The sequence below is a fragment of the Pezoporus occidentalis genome, unplaced genomic scaffold, assembly GCF_034315485.1.
Source record: "Pezoporus occidentalis ecotype Australia unplaced genomic scaffold, CSIRO_AGI_Poc_V1 ctg129, whole genome shotgun sequence".
NCBI classification, from domain to species: Eukaryota; Metazoa; Chordata; class Aves; order Psittaciformes; family Psittacidae; genus Pezoporus; species Pezoporus occidentalis.
Genome location: NW_026913092.1, coordinates 2,654,318 through 2,675,112, shown reverse-complemented (window position 1 = coordinate 2,675,112; position 20,795 = coordinate 2,654,318). Strand labels below are relative to the sequence as shown.

Sequence of the window (20,795 nt, the reverse complement as noted above, 5' to 3'; positions counted from 1 at the left end):
GCCTTGCTTTTATCCATCATGGTTGTAATAATGTACTACTTTTTGAATATAGCCTTCACCTTGACTGAACTTCATTTTGTGGTTCCTCCTGTTTTCTATATTCTATATCTCTTACTATATCATTAACTTTGTAATGTATTATTGCTATTTCATCTTGCTAAAGCATCTACTTATTTTTTTTTTACTTTTCTTTAAGCCACCCAACACTGGCATAAATATATATATATATATATATAGGCTGAAGTATAAAGGCTGAAGCCTGAATTTTGGTACAGTTTGGTACAGTATCCTTTTATCAGACAACCATTTCCTAGCTATATGCATATGCAGCTATATTATTGCTATAATAATTCCTATTTGTCCACAGGTACACTGAAATCTCTGCTGGTCACTGCAGAAGGCTGAATATCCAAGAGTGATTTTGAACATTTGAAAATTTTGAAATGTTTAAAAGCTCTGTTCATACCATTAAACTTTTTGAAATATGTAAAAGCTCCATTCAGCACTCTCGCTCACCTTGTACCCTGGAAAGGAGAGACTGGGGACAGGATGTTCTTTTAGATCTATTTTACTTCCTAAAATGTCTTAAAAGTTAGATTTAAAAAAAAAGAAAAAGGCCTCAATCCTATTATTCTGCTTATGTTAGAATGCTTTATTGAGGGTCTTTGAAACAGACAAGGAAGAAAAGACAGATGCATGTTCTCGTCTATCTGCCATTTCATGTCAAAGTGAAATAACTCTGTGAAAAGCAGTAACTTTTCTGCGGACAGCATGATCACTGAAATCTCAGCCAGGGCAAAACATCTGTACTGTCCAGAAATTTAATCTGTCTATTGAGTTTTAATAAAATGGGCACCAAGTCCCTAGAACTGCTACTGCAACACCTCTGTTTATATCAGCAGCAAACTGAGTTTGTGCAAAACCTACTGGGGATGCCACACTGAGAGAGGTGGTGCTCCAGATGTTCTGCCAAAAGACAGTTTAGCCTAAAATTGCTTCCAGAACAGGTTCTGTGAATCATCGCTACCAGACAAAATGATCTTTTTACCTGTTTTTAAAAAGAGTTTAAGTCTGTGTTGGGCAACAAAAACATTTATTAAATTGCTGTGCTGGAAACTTTAAAATCTCTTCTTGATGAGACACATGAATCAATTGATCATATTTTAGTTATTTTGTATCAGCTAAAGTTTGTTTAACTTTCTTTCAAGGATTTTTTGTTTTTCTTCTACCATTTCTCAGTAATTTTTCAATCACATCAGAATGTCACAAAGCCAGTTATATATAAGGGCTACAGATGTAAGACAGCTGTTTAACATGTCACCCTTCGAAGGCATATCACCACCACCTATGAAAGCATATCGTGTAGACCATATATGGCTGCAATACTGTTCAAATTTTATCATTTTGCAGGTAAGATATTCTAGGCCACGGCCTTGACTAGACCATTCATAATGAAATGCGATGGAGGAGATGGAGAACTCTGTCATCCTTGTATTCTATATTACACATTGTCATCCTGTCAAGTCAAATCTAATACAAATGAATTGCGTTAATCAGAAAATGTGAATTTCTATTTGACAAGCTAAAGGAGCATAACATCTTCAATTAGACTAGCTACCCAAAATTAGCTACTGACACAAGCAAGTATACATGGTCAATTTGCCTGCCTGAAACTGAAAATCAAGTAAGACATATTAAATAATAGATAGCCCCAGAGTGAGTGCAAGACTGTAACTCATCAGACAGGCCATGTTGACGTCACATGAATCCAGAATTTAATTCAGCTATATATTCAGTTTGAGGTCATCTGCTGGTGTATGATTTATAGTACATATTTTAACCTTAAAAGCCTCAGAGTCTGTTCATCAATAATTCCGTTCTTTGTTAGAAACTGAGGTCCATCTTGCAGGTGTATTCTTAAATCTTGTGCTGCTCTGGGATCCCGACTGTGAAAAAGTGACAATGGGCTAGATAAGCCTTTTATTTTTGTCAGTTGAGTGCACAGTAGAAACATGTTTTCCACAAGTTTATTAGGGTGAAATAAATGGAGGAATGACAAATAGGGAGAATACACTGCATATACACAGGAGCAAGGGCATAAGAGTCTTGAGTGTAGAAGATAAAGAAGAATGGTTTCTAGATGCACTCACCCTGAAGCTGAGGGTAGAAATTGCTTAGAAACTTACAAGGTGGGCTGCTAGCTCATGATTGGTGATTGCCCTGTGGCTGCCAAGTATTCTTTGTATCCCTGTCCTTACAGAACTGTATGTGTTCCCTTCTCAAATGGAAAACACAAGACCAGTTCTTGGCACCTCTGTGCTCCACAGGTAGAAGTGTTTAGACTATCATTGGCCAATTACTGACTTAGAGATGTGTAAATCTGCTTCTCAAGGCTAAGTCAACTCTTGCTATCAGTGTGGTATAAAGTAATTAAGCACACCCTAGACTCTTAGCAAAGATTATTGGATATTTCTAACCTTCTTCAGAGGGGACCAGAACTAAATTCAGAGGGTGGATTGATTGTTTTCCTTACCACTTGCCTTCTGTATCTTCAGAAACTAAAACAAAATATACAAGGCTAAAAAGCTATAACATTTCCAGATTTTAAAAAAGACACCAAACAAAAAACCTCTAAAACTATTTTCTTCCCATAAAGACCAGAACTATAATAATTATAGAAATAGTAATTATAGAAATAAATATAAATCACAACCTAAATAATAGTCTAGCACTCACAACATCAGCTTCCTTTAGGCTTGTGCAGCCATTATTGTGTCTGACCACACAGAAAGCTCTGTACCACAGCTAAATAAATATCTGTCCTCTCTTTTTTCCAGCTCTCTTTCCTGTCAGGCTTCTTTTCCCTCTCCTTCACATATTCCTGGTGGCTCAATATTTTTCACTCACTTCTTCTCTTTCTTTCTGAGAGTAAATGCCTTCAAGTTGCCACAATCACTTTGATCTAATAAAGGTACTTCCACTTTCAGTAATAGCTCAATCTCCTTGATTAACCTAAACCTCAATTAGTCTGGCAGCTTCATCACTTCTGGAGAAATCCACTTCCAACAGAGAGGAGTAAGTGGAATTCAGACTTACAGATTTTGAGACCTCAGGGAACCACAATTACCATGTAGTTTGACTTTCTGCACAGTCATGTTAAACATCATCTACCACTTGCTGCACCAGGTTCTTCATCAAGCTTTAAATATCTCGCTGTAGTCATATGTTACAGAGTGAAGGGTTTTCTCTCCAGTTAGCATTTCAAATATGCCAACGTCCCGTCTCACTGCACTAATAGCTACTCATCTTCACTTTAAGAGCAAAGTTGATAAATATCAGAACTTGTACTGTGACTTTTCCAGAATGGTCCTGCTACTACATTAAAGAAAAAGAATTGCCACACAGAAATTGAATACTTTGCTGTAAGCTGGGCAGGAAAAAAAAACATTATTTTTCTTATTGTAATTGGATAAAGAGAAAGGAGAACAGATGAATCAAGAGACCTAAGTTCAGTATGTGATGAGGCAGCACAAGTGTATTGTACAGATGAACATCCACTTTCAAATGTCTGGCTGCATCTACCATATGACAGAAATGCAATAATTTTAATCACCTAACAGCACAGAGGGCATAAGAAAGTAACTTCACATGCTAGAAATAACTCATTAAGCCACATCTTTCCAATACAATGTTGAAGGGACTCTTGTAGAACATAGCATCAAACCAGTTGCACGACAGATGAATTCTTACTGAAGGTTGAAGACCAGTTTGAAGAACTGTTTCAGGACTCAGGCACATGAATGACTTACCAGAGCCTACCATGAAATTTTCCAGGTGGAGTTCATCATCTGGTTATCCTAGAACAGCAGTCTACTACGTGGTGACTGATGGCAAGGGTGCCTCTCTCTCCACTGGTTCTCTCTGGAGGGAGTATTCTGTTACAGAGTCCACTGTTAAATTCTACCATGAAAAGCATCAGTTCTGGACCAAACTCTGGGATATTGTCCAGAATCTTAATTACCTGTGTTATTAGAAACTTAAAGGACTTCTACTGGTTTTGTATTAATTTCTAACCATTTCTAACCATTAATTTTCTTAACCATGCCAAGTGCAAGGTCCTACACCTGGGTCAGAGCAATCCCAGGCACAGCTACAGGTTGGGCCGAGAAGAGATTCAGAGCAGCCCGGCAGAGAAGGACTTCGGGGTGCTGGTCGATGAGAAAATGAACATGAGCCAACAGTGTGTGCTCGCAGCCAAGAAAGCCAACCGTATCCTGGGCTGCATCAAAAGGAGCGTGACCAGCAGGTCGAAGGAGGTGATCCTGCCCCTCTGCTCTGCTCTCGTGAGACCTCACCTGGAGTATTGTGTGCAGTTCTGGTGTCCTCAACATAAAAAGGACATGGAATTGTTGGAACAAGTCCAGAGAAGGGCCACGAGGATGATCAGGGAGCTGGAGCACCTCCCATATGAAGACAGGCTGAGGAAGTTGGGGCTGTTCATCCTGGAGAAGAGAAGGCTGCGTGGAAACCTCATAGCAGCCTTCCAATATCTCAAGGGGGGCTATAGGGATGCTGGAGAGTGACTCTTCATTAGAGACTGTAGTGACAGGACAAGGAGTAATGGGTTAAAACTTAAACAGGGGAAGTTTAGGTTGGATATAAGGAGGAAATTCTTTCCTGTTACGGTGGTGAGGCACTGGAATGGGTTGCCCAGGGAGGCTGTGAATGCTCCATCCCTGGCAGTGTTCAAGGCCAGGTTGGACGAGGCCTTGGGTGATATGATTTAGTGTGAGGTGCCCCTCCCCACGGCAGGGGGGGTTGGAACTTGATGATCTTAAGGTCCTTTCCAACCCTAACTATTCTATAATTCTATGATTCTATAAGTAGCAGAACTTTGTCATGCCTGTTTTCTGACTGACAACGTAAGAGTTAGCCATAAACATTTGCAACTCCATGCTGTTTTCATCAGTCAAATGGTTGTATCTAATTACACCTATGAACTGTTCTGAAAAGGGGATAATATATATGTAATGTAAATAAGATGCTTTGGAAGTTTCCTTGCACTCTTCACACACTCATATTCCTTTAAAAAAAAACAGCCACAATTGTTGTTGTAATGTAGATTCCTAGTTTTGACTTTCATATTTCTTAGACTGATAGCACAATTAAAACTATATTAAGAAAAGGAACAGTTAACATTAATCAAAGACAAATGATGTCTGGGGCTCGGTTGTTTGTCATTATACCTAGAAAGAAGAGGATATTGTCTATACAATAATTCACACTATTATTAGCATGTATGGTTAAAACATACATTCATCACAATCTTCACAAACTTCACTTACATCAACAAAAAGAATTCTTCATGCCAAAGGCAAAATAATATCATCACAGTACTGACAAATGTGGTGTTATAAAGGTATTATTGGGCTTTTTTGGCAAGTTGACTTATGTCAAAGTCAAAGATATTCATAATCTAGCAAATAATGAGAAAATCATAAAAGCTCTTATAATAGAGATTTCCAGATTTTCAGCATTCTTGGATTTATCCATTTCTAATACTTAAAAGAGCTGCCAATAGTACAAAGGAATGACTATGTAAGGTTAATTCCAAATATCTAAAGAAGACATTGAAAAATAAAAACATCAGAAAATACTATTTTGAGGATATAACTTAGTGGTGTCATTTCACATACTTGCTAGAGCTGCTGTGAAGTCTGGGCAAGAGGTCTGTAGAGTATCACACTGAACATTAAAAATCACCCTAGATTTTCAGCCTCTTAAGTGATACAATCTGAGCTGTACATAGTGCGGAGGATCTGCTACTTTGGCTGAAATCAACAGGAATGCAAGGCACAAGTACCTTGCAAAATAAAGTCTCCAAGCCTATGCCTTGTTTGCTTATAAGCAGAAATGGGCAGGCCTGCCCTATTCCAGTTAGCTCACTATGTTTAACCTCATGTTTCAGAAACCTCTTGCTCCTGGAGTTTGTGTGGAAAGATTGCTCTTCTGTGGATTGGCTAGGTTTCAGAACACTAGGCTTATGTTGTAATAAAAACTGAATTTTCCACCATATTAAGACAACTGTTAACATTCAACTCGGTTTTCACAAGTATGGGTTTTTACAACCTTGAGAATAAACATACCAGACTGGAAACAATTAGAAGTCAAACATACATTCTTTTAAAATTGGTAATGACTGAACTGCTCAGAAAGAAACAAAAAGAAAACACTTTGGCTACCTTTATTCCAATTATGATTTTGAGAAAAAAAAACACATATTCACTTGGCTGAAATATATAGGCTCATTCTAGGATAAGAGAAAGTTTGAAGAATTTGAACTAGTTTTCCCATGACCAGTTTACTCAATCCTGAGTACATGGCATTGTGCCAGCATCTGGTCTGAATGAGAGACAATATAGATATAAAAAGTATTATTTGAAGATATTTGAATGTGTCAAGAAAATCTGAAGTTTATAGAGTACTTCTATCATGATAAGTGAAACATCTTTGAATATGTTAAAACACTATACTTTCCTTCTTCCATTTTCTTCTAGGGATTCATTCCCTCTGGATCTCAGAAAAAAAAAAAAAGAACGGATTTGAATAGGGGAATTCAATATATTTTTTCTTGAGAAATTTCTCATAAGAGAAAGGAGATAATCCTTAATCAGATATGGTCTCTGGTTTTAATCACAAAATTCAAAAGATGACCCTGAATATTTTCAAAGCCAAAAATAATCAAGTAAGACGTTAAAAAATAACACTTAAAGTAATTTCTGTCTTCCAATTAGGTGCTGATTGTGCTGTACATTTTACAGCTGTTTTGGATATCAGTACCTAGAGTGGAAAACACCTAGGGAAAGCACTGGGCAGCCCTCGATCAGCAGTTTCTCCTGTTCTTTGTCTTGTAATTCTGTTCATCTTCTTTTTTACTCCCATGCAATTAAACAACTTATGTTTTAATTCCTTTAATTCAAAGAGATTTTCATTACAGGTGTATGTATCTGACGATATTAAGTTCTCACACAAACTCTGAAATCCAATGTCAATGACCTCATGGATTAAATAAAGAAAAACAAAGACTGACAAACCAAAACCAGGATCAGCAACAGCCACCAGTATTGAAAATAAACTATCACACAAGCAAAGGAATTGCAGACCTCTGAGCTGAACACCACGAATAACTTCAGAGATCATACTGAACCTAAATTTAAAAAAACAGAGTGGGCATTTCAAAAAAGGAATATGCAGTTTTCACCTGTGTAAGACAGCTTTGACTTTAACGATGTGACTGTTGGTTTTATCTTCATTACTGTTGAATCTCTGATTACATGAAGCCCATAAAACCAGGAAATACTCTGATGCCTTGTTCTGCTCCACAGATTTATCTCCTCTACATTATCCACTTTTCAGAGAGCTAAAAGATTAAACCTCCTTGACCTCAATTTCTCGAGTGTACAGCTCAGGCTCTGACCAGTTCCTTGATGACTTCAGCTTTGCACTCAGCATTTACAATTTGGCAATAAATTTTGATATGCATTTTTTTCAGGAAACTTTTGTACCAAGGCTTACAACAGGGCAAGTGTTGGAGGGCCAAAGCTAAAAGCAGGCAAATCTGTTCAAAGTCACAGGAAAACTGGAACAATGCATACTGATGAAAGATTAAGATATGAGTTTCTCCCAGTGGATGCATCTCAGCCACTGATAATGCAGACAAGATACTGGGCTGGTTTGCTGAATAAACATCACATGGAAGTCATAGAAAACTCTGATATGGATAAAGAAAATATATTTATTGAGTTCTCCTTGCTCAGGGATTTTTCACAGTAGGTTTGACAGGAAATTGATTCCGTTAATGAGCTTTCCATTCATTTACAGTGTGGTTATTAAGGGCAAACTAATATTTCATTTTCTCAGTGTATGTACTTCTGCTATAGCTGTAGCTCACAATAGCTGTCACCTCCACTTAGACTATAATCTTGAGTTCATAGGAGAACAAATAATGGAGGAAAGGTGTAGGTAGCAGGTATAAACTAATTTTTACAACTGCTTGTCTGTCTCAGGCTCTGGAAATTCTCTCATCTCTTCACCTCCAGGAAGCCTGTATATTCTTTAACCTGTTTTCTCTTGCTACCTTTCAGAACAAATGGCTGCTTAATAAAATGGCTCTCCATGGGATGCCAGTCCTTTTGGCTGCCCTGCTGGTTGCTCAAACACTGTTTTCACTCACCTTTAAAATTTCTAATAACATCTTTCTGGTAGCTCACAGGATCTCAGCTACAGGAAGAGAAGCCGAATAATGCTGATTTATATTTTCTCTGCTTTGAGGGAATCCTTACAAAATGCAGAACTGCTGAAGGTCAACTTCTATTTTCTTTGATAAAATTACTAGGTCATTGATCTTTCCTAATGGCAAGGGTATTACTAAAAATCATAGGAGACATTTCTATATGAAGGAATATTATTTACCTGCAGATTTATGGAAATTCTATTAGCAGCTGCTCTCTTTGCTCTCTCCAATGTCTGTGAGTGCCTATACAAATACTTTCAAAGTTGATAGAATTTATTCAGTCTTGCAAAAGCAAAGGAATGAAGTTAAACCACCTGCTAAAACATATCCTTTCTTCTGACCACAAGTGATTTATCTTAGAAAATAGTAGTATGCATATAGTCTTATCTCTCCTTTCTCAGCCTTCTCATCATACTATCCTTAGCAAACTATCTTCAGCAAACTATCCTCATCAGCTACTGAGGAATCTGGCACAGAAGCGTGTTAATCTGAGAGAAGACTGAATGGGAAAGGAAATGACAAAACTTTGATGGTCATGTTAACACTGCTTTGATGTGTGAAGAAAACATGCTGTTTATGACACACTGGTATTTTTACTGCTTTTTCAGTTTGAAGTTTGAAGCTTCAAAATACAATTTTTCATATATTGATTTTTAGAATTTTTTAATGCTTGGTAAAGACTTCAGAACTACTGATGGGAATGGTTGTCTCAAGATGTATGGACCAACAAAAGTTACATATAGAGTCTCTGTGAAGTACTTAAAATGCTGTTCTGTTATTTCTATCCAATGCCATAATTCTGTGTGAAAATTCAGAATAAAGGTTTTTCAAGAACTAGATTTATGTTTCACAGAATGACTATTCTGAAATACAACCTCAGCTGTAGAATCACTCTCAGAACATTTGAGTATCTACATATCTTAAAAGTCATCTTCCTCAGGATATTGAGGAACACACACTCAATCCATTTATTTTAAATAGAATTATACAAATGCTTACCTCTGTTTTTCTTCATTTGTAGAAGTTTGGTTCATCAAAGGCTCAGTTGTCTTCTCAGAGGATGCTATACAAAGAAATTTAAGAAAAGCTTTTTTTAGCTGAAACTGAACCACTATTTTTGTTTCACACTTTTTACTGAAACAGTGTTCAGCACTGATTTTCAAAACCCAAACAGGATACTTACAATCAATGTATGGTTTTCTATCTGGTTTCTAATATCTTTTCTTTTCAAAAAAAGAGCCCTTCAGAAATCACTAGATTCTTATATACATTTTACTTCTTATACACGTTTTACTTCCCCATGTCATCATTAGGTCTGTCTTTGACAATAAAATATATCTTGTGTTGAGAATATAAGAACATTACTGTTGAGAAATGTTAGTATAAAGAAAATTTGTTTTATTTGTTTTTAAACTAATGTACTTCAACTGAGGTCAATGAAGCTATGTTAGTTTCCTGCTAATCCTAAAGAGTTTTGAACTGAAACTGATGTGGAACAAAATGAGATTACATGGAAATGAGAAAATTGGTGCTACTTCTTTCAAATAAATGGTATTGCCTATCCTTAAAAAAAGAAGGTAATCTTCTGTTACACCCTACCACAGCAGAGAAAGACCTATTTTTAAGGTCAGGAACAATAAGCAGTACCTGATATAACACAAACCAGGCCAGCATCATGAGAATAGTATGATCCTAGCAAAACAGTGTTTCTTGACATTATATGTCAATGTGAGTAGTGGGCATTTGAAAGATAGCATTGCTTTCAGGAATAGTTTATCAGTATACATATAACCTTTTGAAAAATAAGAATATGCAGCCTCTCACAGCAAAATATAGGAGCTATGTTTAATTAAGACCTGGGCAAAGTAAATTTACTTCATTATTTAAGTACTGAAGAGAAACAATCGCTGCATCATAATCCTATTGACAAAACTTGCATGGATGGCTTGTCAACAACCTAAACAATTACAACACTGAAATAAATAAGCATTCAAACCTTGAAAATACAAACTAGTCATTTTGGTTTTAGCAATAAAACTATCACACACCTATGCCAAACAGCCATCAGGTTAACAAGCATTTAGTTCAATTAATTCATGAGAATGAAAAGAATTCTGATGCATCTCTGCTTCACAGCCTGGAGTCCTTCAGAAGCACTCCAGGCTGTGACCAAAAGACTCTTAACACTGATTCCTCCCAAAAGGAATACTATTGTTTGTATTACTAAGATGTAGCACAGAAAGCAGACAAGGCTGTTTTTTCCTGGATGCGTACTGAAATGACTAGCACTTTCCATATTAGAGTTGTCATGATCAGTTTTTACAGTGGATGATCCAAACCCGCTTGGCAGCACACACGTTTTTAAGCAATGCAGGACTTGGATGCTACAAATCAGCTCTGTAAAACCAAAAAACCCCAACCTCCCAAAAATCTAGTTTTTTTCTCTTTAGACAAACCAATCTGTACTGGTACCTACCTTCTCCTGAGAGCCAAAAGCAGATCTTGTTTTATTTTTAGCTCCTATTGAGAACGCTGTGTAGGGTGTATGCACAAACAGGAAGTATTTAAACACTTATTCTGGGGGCCTTTGTTTTTCTGAAAGTTTTAGAAACACCTCTCTGATAATACTGAAAATGCTTTTGCAGTATCTGGATGTCCTCCAAGAAAAAGGCAGTCTTTTAAGTCAGTCCGAATCTCACTTTGCAAGATCCATTCATTATGCTACCAAATACTTTCTTTCTTAATGCATTAATTTAGAAACTCCCAAGAGCAGCAATTTCAGGACTATAGCCACAGTATTAGAGAAGCTAAGAGGTAGCACTGTATTTTCATCCTCATAAGCGTAAGATGACTGGAATAACATTTTGAGAATCCATCATCACAGACCCCTGGAACACACTTGTACTGCACAACACCTATACAAAGATCAAGAGTGTATGGTTTTCAAACCTGCCTTCACTATGAATTCTTTGAATTCTGAACCACAACTAAAGCATTTCTTGCCTTCAACACAAATATTACATTTTTTGGTGAGATTTCACTGTTCCCTTTAAAGGCTTTTGAAAGGGAACAGAATTAGTTTTGTTCACATAAAAATTCATTAAAAATATCACTGGAAATCCATCAGCACTTGGACAAATGGTTTGAAGGAATCAGAAACTCAAATAGCTAGCTGTAAGGGATTTTTCAAAAGTCTTGTGAGCCATTAAGTGCTATAACAAAGGCAAATTTCTTACCAACAGTAAATTTTAAGAATAACTTTATCAAATTACAGAATTTACTGAAAATGTTATTCTTCCATTTCCTTGTATTACCTGCTCAATGACTGCATTTCTTGGATAATTCAAGAAAGCTAAGTACCTCTGTATTTTTTACACCATGAAGGGTTTTTCAATGTAATATGTATGTTCATCTTGCAATAAAGTATAACAGCAAGAGAAATAATTGTATTTAAACAGAAATTGGATGCAATACCAGTTTTCATCAGAGATCTCTACAGCATCAACAAGAAATATAAAAAGATGAACAGGACAGCTGAGAATGCATGAGCACATATACAGTGTTGGATATCAGAAGTTTCAAAGAAGTAACAATGTGGGTCGTGTAAGGGTGACTTTTCAAATTAAACTCTGCTAAAGTGATTAATGGTAAAGTTTTTAATGGCTCAAGTTTAACTAAATTACTTCAATGTGCTTTGTTTTACAATGTGCTTCAATTTACTTTGTTGTGGTATATTTCACATAAGAAGCCTTTGTAAAAAAGACCATTAGTGTCTGTTGATCAGTCATTGGAGGAATAATATAATTTAGCAGAAAAATCTATTTAGAAAAATCCTAAGTGGCATGAAAATTTGCACTTTAGACATTTAAGGCCATCCTGAATTTCAAATGCAGCTAGAGTTGCTACTGCTCTCCTCTCCAGAGCTGAAAATAAACTTGCATGCTACCAAAAAACAAGAGAAGGGAAGCATAATGAAATTTAGGCAAAAATAAAACTAATTTTAAGCTTAAATTAAAACTAATTTTAAGAATTTCAAGCTACAGTTGGAATTCTTCAAACTATCTGGGTTAATTTTATTCTCATCATTATAAGGAATGCTGGGGATAACAGTTGAAAGGGATCACTCAGGCAGCGAGCTCTGTCCATTCCTGTTGCAGAGGATATTGTTATACAGCCTCTTATATATCAGGTAATGGATGCAGAATTAGGCCAATGCCAATGTCAGGAAAGTTATTCCTAATGCAGATTGTGTATGAATTCTGAGGGAGGGAGAAAATTATACGTATTATAGAAATGTATGGCAGCTGAAAAAGATTAAATCTCAGTTCAAGGGAAAGAATTTAACCTGCAGACGCCTGTTTTGTTGAGGATAGTCCAAGTTATAATGCCATTATGTTTTTCATTAGCATCAAGTAAGAGTGTATTTACCATTAACTAGCTACTATGTTTAGATAAGTCTGCCTATCAGTAAAGAGCACGGCAAAGTTATTTTAATGTAACAGACATCCCCACTATTACAGGACAAAGGAACTGAGACATGAGTTGATGACCTGATGAAATCAATTACCAGATCTAAATAAAGGAGGGTCTATAGATGTAAATTTACCTTAAAAAACCCTCTCAAGAAAGGGGTACTGAAAAGACTCCACATCATGGCCTTTCAGGAAAGAAGGATTTTAAACATTTTCAGGATTTCCTGCATTAAACACTGAGCTCTTATCACCCTCTGTTAAGATACAAGTGCATCACCCAAGCAAAAGCAAGTCAACCCTCTTTCACCTGGCTTCTAAGAGAGATCTTATGTATCTCTGAACTTAAACAGCAGGCAAACCTCAAAGCAGAGTTAAACAAAGATGGAAACAGCAACATCTTGCATAACAAGAAGTGGGTTCTGGTGAACATGCTGGATGTTTAGGTGAGGAGCAAGTTACTTGCTACAGAGAATCATAGGAAGGGACATTTTCTGTATCCTTCAACAACATATATCTCTGGATTTCACCACAGTAGCAAGCGAAACCTGATTCTTTATAGGGAAGCCAGCCAACTTCCCTTGCACTTTTCCTTCCCACTAGTATATTGACTGTACCACTCAGCTTGGTGTCACTTGGAAACTTGCTAAGGGTGCATTCAACCCCACTATGTCGTTAAAGAAGTTGCTAAACAGACTTGTTCCTAGTATAGAACTGAGGGACATCACTTGTTGCTGTTCTCCACTTGAACACTGACCTGTTGACTGTAACTCTCTGGATGCAACCACCCAGCCAACTCCTTATCCACTTAATAGCCCATCCATCAAATCCATCTCTCCTCAAACTACAGGTAAGAATGATTTTGCGGACCAATGGCCATTTAATCAGTATTGCTCCATTCAAGTAGTGAATGAAAATCATAGAAAAAATAATTAATTTCTGAAAAGGAACACTATCAAAAAGTATAATCTTTATATTGATTGTTCCATATCTTCAAAATTTACTGCACTTACTGCAGAATTATCCAAAGAGATGTGCTACATTTCACACTGCAGTCAGTTGGTGATATTGTGACAGTCTTAGTGATGTCAGCTTTGCTCTCCTAGAGAACTGGTCCATGTTTGACTTTGTCAGGAGGCTCTTGGGTGAAGTGCAAGTGTTCTGTGACTGAGCTACAAGCATTTCAGATATGTGACGTGGCTTGTCAGGTCATCACACAGACTGACTCTGTCTGCAAGTGTTAATACTTTTGTCCCAGACTTCAATTCAAAATCTTGCTCAACACCAAGCAAGTTATTTTTGCACATATTGAAGAAATATATAAGAAACTATGCAAGATGACTGATGTTACTGAGAAAAGCTGCATGCAGAGGAAGCAGCAGTGCCCTCCTATGACAGTCTCTTTCGTTAACTACTTTATTATTTTCAAAACCAAACCAGAAAATATTGGAGAAGCAAAGACACTGCTGGCTTCTGACTGTACCTGTGTTTTTTCTGTTTCCTGAACCCTGGTCTGGTCACATAAAAATGCTCCTTTTCTAACGAGTTATCTCCTACTGCTGATTTGTCTTTCTTATAGGAATCCAGTTTAATCCCTTTTTTCTCCCTGGGTTCTATATATAATAGAGTTCCAAGAGCATTCTCTACACTGATCAATTTTTGTTGTTAAAATTTAGCCTTAACATTCTTTCCTCAGAAGAATTTTTATTGGTCGTCTGCCTCACACTGGTATCTGCTACACCAGTTCTCTGGCAACAGCTGTGTGAGGGACGGATAAGCAACATAGAAAGTAGGAATAGAATCATGCTTTATCTACATTAGCAAGTACTGCAGCACAGTAAAGTGGGAAACAATGCATAGAATAAAACAGCTATTACTGAGGATTTGACATTGATAGTACATGCATTTCAGGGGTTTTACTTTGGGCTAGCTCCAATCTGGTCTGTAGAACCAGACCCATTAACAGTTGGAAAGCATTAGGTACATTTCTGGGAAGAATCTTTCAGTTTAGATTCACCCAGAACAATCTAGATTGCACAATCCAAAACCACCCTGCAATGCAAACAGTCTGTGGGGATACTGAAGGGATACATTTTGAAAACATCCTTCCGAGCTGAACTAAAACACTGACTAGACTGCTGTACCAAGTTCCTTCCTTGAACTTCTTTTCTTCTTTATTCTCCCCCTGTTTTTATCATTTAGAACAAAGTGGGAAGCAAGCTTTCTAAGGTAAATAAATGAAGTATTTTCTCTCTTAATGACACCAATCAGAGCGGAAGAAACAGCTGAGGTACTATTATTTTTCTTCGTTTTATTTTCTGCTTAATATTTGCAGAAGCACATAGCACTGCACTGTGGAGAAGAACAAGTTTTAAAAACAGACACACACCACAAAAGACTAGAAGAAAACAGCTAAATCATTGTCAAAGAATGTGTATACAGGAAAGCAAAGGATATTTGAAATACCATCTTTAAACTTGACATTTATTATGCCTGTATATTATTTTGAATATTTCTGAACTGTTAGGGTTCAGAATGAATGGCTTTTTCATTCGTGTCAGAGAATCAGCTGTTTCTTAAGAAATGTGATCAATAAATTCAAGTAAACTTGCAAAGCTGTCTAAGTTAAAAAGAAAGGAAGATAGTGAACCCATAACTGTCACCAAAATTAAGTTAGGATGGAACAGAAGAGCATGAGATATTAAATGAAACTAGACTTTTTTTAAGAAGGAAAGCAAGCCAAAACAGAAGAGCATGAGCTATTAAATGAAACTAGACTTTTTTAAGAAGGAAAGCAAGCCAAAGATAGTGAATATGCATTCATACCTGTTTGCCATCCTTGGCAAGGCAAATGAACTAAAATTGGATTTTTAGCTGACACACGCAGCAAGAAGAAAGTAGAGAAGTGAGAACGTGACTTGACACATAACTCAGATAGGGATAAAGGTGATTTTTACAGTAACAGTTTGTAAACATGTAGGAAAACATGCTCACTTTAAAACCAGACTGATCTGTAGCCTCAAAGAGGGGCCTCAAAAATGGCACCTGAAAGGGGTTTGCTTTTCTTACTGTAATGACTGCTTTTACTTTTAATCTGACTTGCAACCAAGCACTGATGAACCCATCAAGGAGAAGGTCACAAGAAAATCCCAGGACACACTACAACTAAAGTGCCATTTCTGACCTCATGTCACTGCAAGAAATTCTGAACAAACTAATAAATTAAAAAATAAGTTGATTACTTTGTTTCCCTATAAATATAATTCGCTTTATTATAATGCTACAATTTATCTTTTCTGTTGATAATGCCATTTACATGAAAATGGCTTTGTGGGGAGAAAAAATAAATCAAAACTAAACCAAAACAACCTGCACTCTGACCAAATCTACTAACTAGTCATTAAAGAGATAAACTTAATAATGCCCAGTAAGAGTCTGTTGCAGAAGGAGCATGAAAAGACACAAGCATTTTCTACAAGGAATAATGAACCTTTTCATATATCTGGTTGCAACCATGTCAGCTGCCTCCTGCCAGCCTCCTTAGAGGTTATTGACCCCAGCAGCCTGGGCGTTCAGCTACTATCCAAGCTCTCTTTTCATGATTTTAGCCAAGCTGAGCTGAAGCAGTAAGGATCAAACATTTGTGTTTAATGGGGAAAATAACACATCATGAGGCTGTACTGCAGTAAACTGCCTTGTTATGGGAATCAAATTTGCAACCTCCTGCCTCTTACTCTTCCCTTTAAATAAAACATGGACATCCAACCTAAGACCTCCTTTTGATCATGTAGAAGATGCATCAGAAAAGATACATTGTTGAATGTATGCATGACATCTAAACTCATACGAAGCCAGTATATTGCTTCACAGTTCAGGAAATTCAGTACTTCCCTTAAGATGTTTCTGCCCCCCACTACCTTTTTTAAAAAAAAAAAAAATCCATGACAAAAATTTCACAATTTCGAAGTAAAAATTTTGAATGTAAAGATTATGTGGCATCATGGTTTAAACATGTAACAGACAATTCAGATTTCAGAAATGCAAAAAGCCTCATTAAAACTTTACATGCATGTTTACTGCTGCACTTTTTTGTGTGCATAAATATAGGTTGAGACAACCATACCCATGACAGGCTGTGCTAAGAAAGTAAAGGGATTCAGAACATGGACATAGGAAAAAATGCAAAATAAGTTTTACAATGCATCAGTGCACATGCACAACTCAAATGGATGAAAACTATAAATTTGCAACAAGTTTTCATAAGAAAGACGAGGACAGCTTGTCCTTCTGTGCTATTGAAAGCACTCAGTCATGTAAGGCTAAGAATACTCTTATAGGTTCAATCTGCTGGCTGAAAAACTTTCTCCTGTGATGGGTTCAAATTAAGATTTTCCTGGCCTTGACAGAAATAAGCAATTAACTAAAACTTTTTACTCATCTACAGACAAATTAAGGTTGGTCAGGCACATTATCTTGATATCTTTCTGAAGCAAACATAACAAAAGTAGTTTAACTCATGAAAAAAATTATGAAATATTGAATGTTAAGAAACTGGGTGTGTAATTCCAAGGTCTAAGCCTTCACACAATTAATATTTCTTGCCTGTGTAAAATTTCATAGTTAAAACCAAAAGATCCTATAACTCCATTTGGCCCAGATAAAGCTCTTTTTGTGTGTATCAGTTTGCTCTGTAGGTTCTCTAAAGAAGCCAAGATTTCATATTCCTAATGTTTCATCATAATTATTTTTGAAATGGAGAGAACGAAACGAACCACAACCAAGAAAAAATTTAGAAAACATGACTCCTTACCTGCAAAAGACTTGAGCTATCCCACACGACACCCTTGTCTCTCCAATTTAGAGACATCAATTTGATGGATGGACCACTCAGTGGATAAAGAACTGGCTGGATGGCTGCACACAAAGAATTGTCGTCAATGGCTCAATGTCCAGCTGGAGACCAGTAACAAGTGGTGTCCCTCAGGGATCAGTGTTGGGACCGGTCTTGTTTAACATCTTCGTCGCTGACATGGACAGTGGGATTGAGTGCACCCTCAGCAAGTTTGCCAATGACACCAATCTGTGTGGTTCAGTTGATACGCTGGAGGGAAGGAATGCCATCCAGGGGGACCTTGACCCACTTGTGAGGTGGGCTGATGTCAACCTCATGAAGTTTAACCATGACAAGTACAAGGTCCTACACCTGGGTTGGAGCAATCCCAGGCACAGCTACAGGTTGAGCAGAAAAGAGATTCAGAGCAGCCCTGCAGAGAAGGACTTGGGGGTGTTGGTCGATGAGAAAATGAACATGAGCCGGCTTCAGTGTGCGTTTGCAGCCCAGAAAGCCAACCGTATCCTGGGCTGCATCAAAAGGAGCGTGACCAGCAGGTTGAAGGAGGTGATCCTGACCCTCTGCTCTGCTCTCATGAGACCTCACCTGGAGTATTGTGTGCAGTTCTGGTGTCCTCAACATAAAAAGGACATGGAACTGTTGGAACAAGTCCAGAGAAGGGCCACGAGGATGATCAGGGGACTGGAGCACCTCCTGTATGAAGACAGGCTGAGGAAGTTAGGGCTGTTCAGCCTGGAGAAGAGAAGGCTGCGTGGAGACCTCATAGCAGCCTTCCAGTATCTGAAGGGGGCCTATAAGGATGCTGTGGAGGGACTCTTCCTTAGAGACTGTAGTGACAGGACAAGGGGTAACGGGTTAAAACTTAAACAGGGGAAGTTTAGGTTGGATATAAGAAGGAAATTCTTTCCTGTTAGGGTGGTGAGGCACTAGAATAGGTTCCCCAGGGAGGTTGTGAATGCTCCATCCCTGGAAGTGTTCAAAGCCAGGTTGGACGAGGCCTTGGGTGATTTGATTTACCGTAAGGTGTCCCTGCCCATGGCAGGGGGGTTGGAACTAGATGATCTTAAGGTTCTTTCCAACCCTAACTATTCTATGATTCTATTTATTAATTTAATCAATTAAATAATAATTTCCTTTGGCAGTTTTTAAACATTTTCACTAGTGTAGACCTTGATCCATATGTTCCTATATTTTGAGGGAAAATGCAGTCAAACTCTTCAGAAATGCTAAAGCACAAGAGAGTAAAGTGCTATGTACAAATATACCCCAAGTAGCTCTAAGTGAACAACCTTATACAGTGAAATTGGTAATAGTTTTGATAGTCTGCCTTTCCAATCTGCTGCTTGGCTGAGCCGTACCAATACAAATATATTGCTCTATATAGTGCTATCAAAGATAATCAAGACAGTATCCAGATTAGCTCTGCCTGTGTGAAATTGTTCTACGTAGACTATTTCACATTGAGAACCTTAACTCTACTATGGGAAGCAGTAGGAACCTCAGATTCAACTTCTGTCCAGTTCTGGCGAATTTCCAAACTAAATTCTGAAGCCAAGGTGGATTCAGGCAGAATCCATCTTGATTTTCAGTAAAATATTATTCACTCCACTGTTTCCATTGTTTTGTATTTTGCTCAAAGCCTGGTATTGCCTGCTAATCTTTTTTTGTTTCTTCCTTTTTTTTTATCTGTTTTTTTTTTACTTAGATGTATACCATTTTTATGAAACTGATATTTTTCACACTGCCACAGCACAGTTTGCTGTGCAAATACTGCCGTCTTTTAATATGTTTTTGTGAGAGTCAAAAGGTGTGAATTATGATACTGAGAGCAAGAATTTAGGCAATGCCTAGTGCTATTAAAGCAGTAGTAGATCTTGTATTCTCTGACAGGTATGCAATTCTGAAAGCACTATTAGGAGCTAAAGACACTATTGGATTAAGGTTAGTACCCAGCTCTGCAGCTGTGATTAAATGCCCATAGAATTGAGCTGTAGAGTGCACTTATTTTTAATGTCATCTTTCCTTATAGCAGACTTTCACCTTGAACTGTGTTTCCTCCAGAAAGTCTTCTGAATTGTTTTCTCATTATAAGCACACAGTCTAAGGGGAAAATACCCACAAATTCCATCTAGTCATAGTACACAAATATTAAATAGTAGAAATTCTTAACATAACCATTTAAAATATTTCAGTCCAATCTCTTCCTATGTCCTACTGGCAGCTCATGATCAATACAAACCATGGATATCACAGTGACCCATGACATCTTTTGCCTAACTACTGATGAAAGAGGAATGTGGCTAACAGATAGGACAAGAAAAATACATTAATTTACACCCCCCCCCAAAAAAAAAAACCAACAACAAAAAAAAAACAACACAACAAACCACCAAACAATGAAGAAAGGGATCTGGTGATGTTATTCACAGTCAGCTACATTTGGAGCCATCTTAAGTGTCTGGACACATGATTTTTTACCTTTGTCTACCACAAGATAGGAACTGCTCTTAGATTTGCTTAAAAAGAAAGGTTCATAAAAACCAAACATTTGTAAAGATCAGTAACTGAATTTTCTGTAATTGGTGTGTCTTTTACTTTAGAGGTTACTAGTACACAGTTTGTAATCAGTTCCACTTAGAAACCCACTATGAAACCTGTGAATTCCACCCTTCAGACAAAGTCCCAGCTGCAAAAAAACTTTCTATTTCTTAGTCTGAAACATTTGACAGAAAAGATTGTAAGCATTCATATCTAACATCAACAAAGTGGAAAATATATTGAAAAAACTGTCCTTCCTTCCTGCCTTCCTTCCTTCTCCCTCCCTCCATCATTTCTGACCCATACCGAAAGACCAGCATGTTCTTAGTCTTAGTAGTAAGAGATAGTTCTTCAGCACTGGAGGCAATCCTTAAACAAGCACGAACTGCAACACTTTGTCCTTCATGTCTGCAGTGTACTCTACGAAGACATACTTCTGTATTTTGAAGTCTGCTCATGCACTGTTATTACAAGAATCTGATAATGGTTGTCTTTTGATGTTCTTTTAAAATATATGCAAATCCTTATCTTCTATGGGATTATTTTGGTGATTAGAAGTTAGTAACACAGCCTGAAAAATAAATAAAATTTTGATGTACCATCTAATTCTACAGTGTGGTAATATTTAGGTATAATTCATTTT

General features: G+C 37.2%; 1 long non-coding RNA gene across 2 annotated transcripts in view; it reads right to left on the bottom strand.

Moving 5' to 3' along the window:
* Positions 1-20,795, bottom strand: part of LOC134158303 (uncharacterized) — a 120,689-nt gene that overhangs the window by 79,940 nt on the left and 19,954 nt on the right. For both annotated transcript variants that reach the window (XR_009962708.1, XR_009962709.1), the window contains exon 2: positions 9,293-9,356. This is a non-coding gene — a long non-coding RNA (uncharacterized LOC134158303). The remainder of the gene's footprint in view (positions 1-9,292; positions 9,357-20,795) is intronic.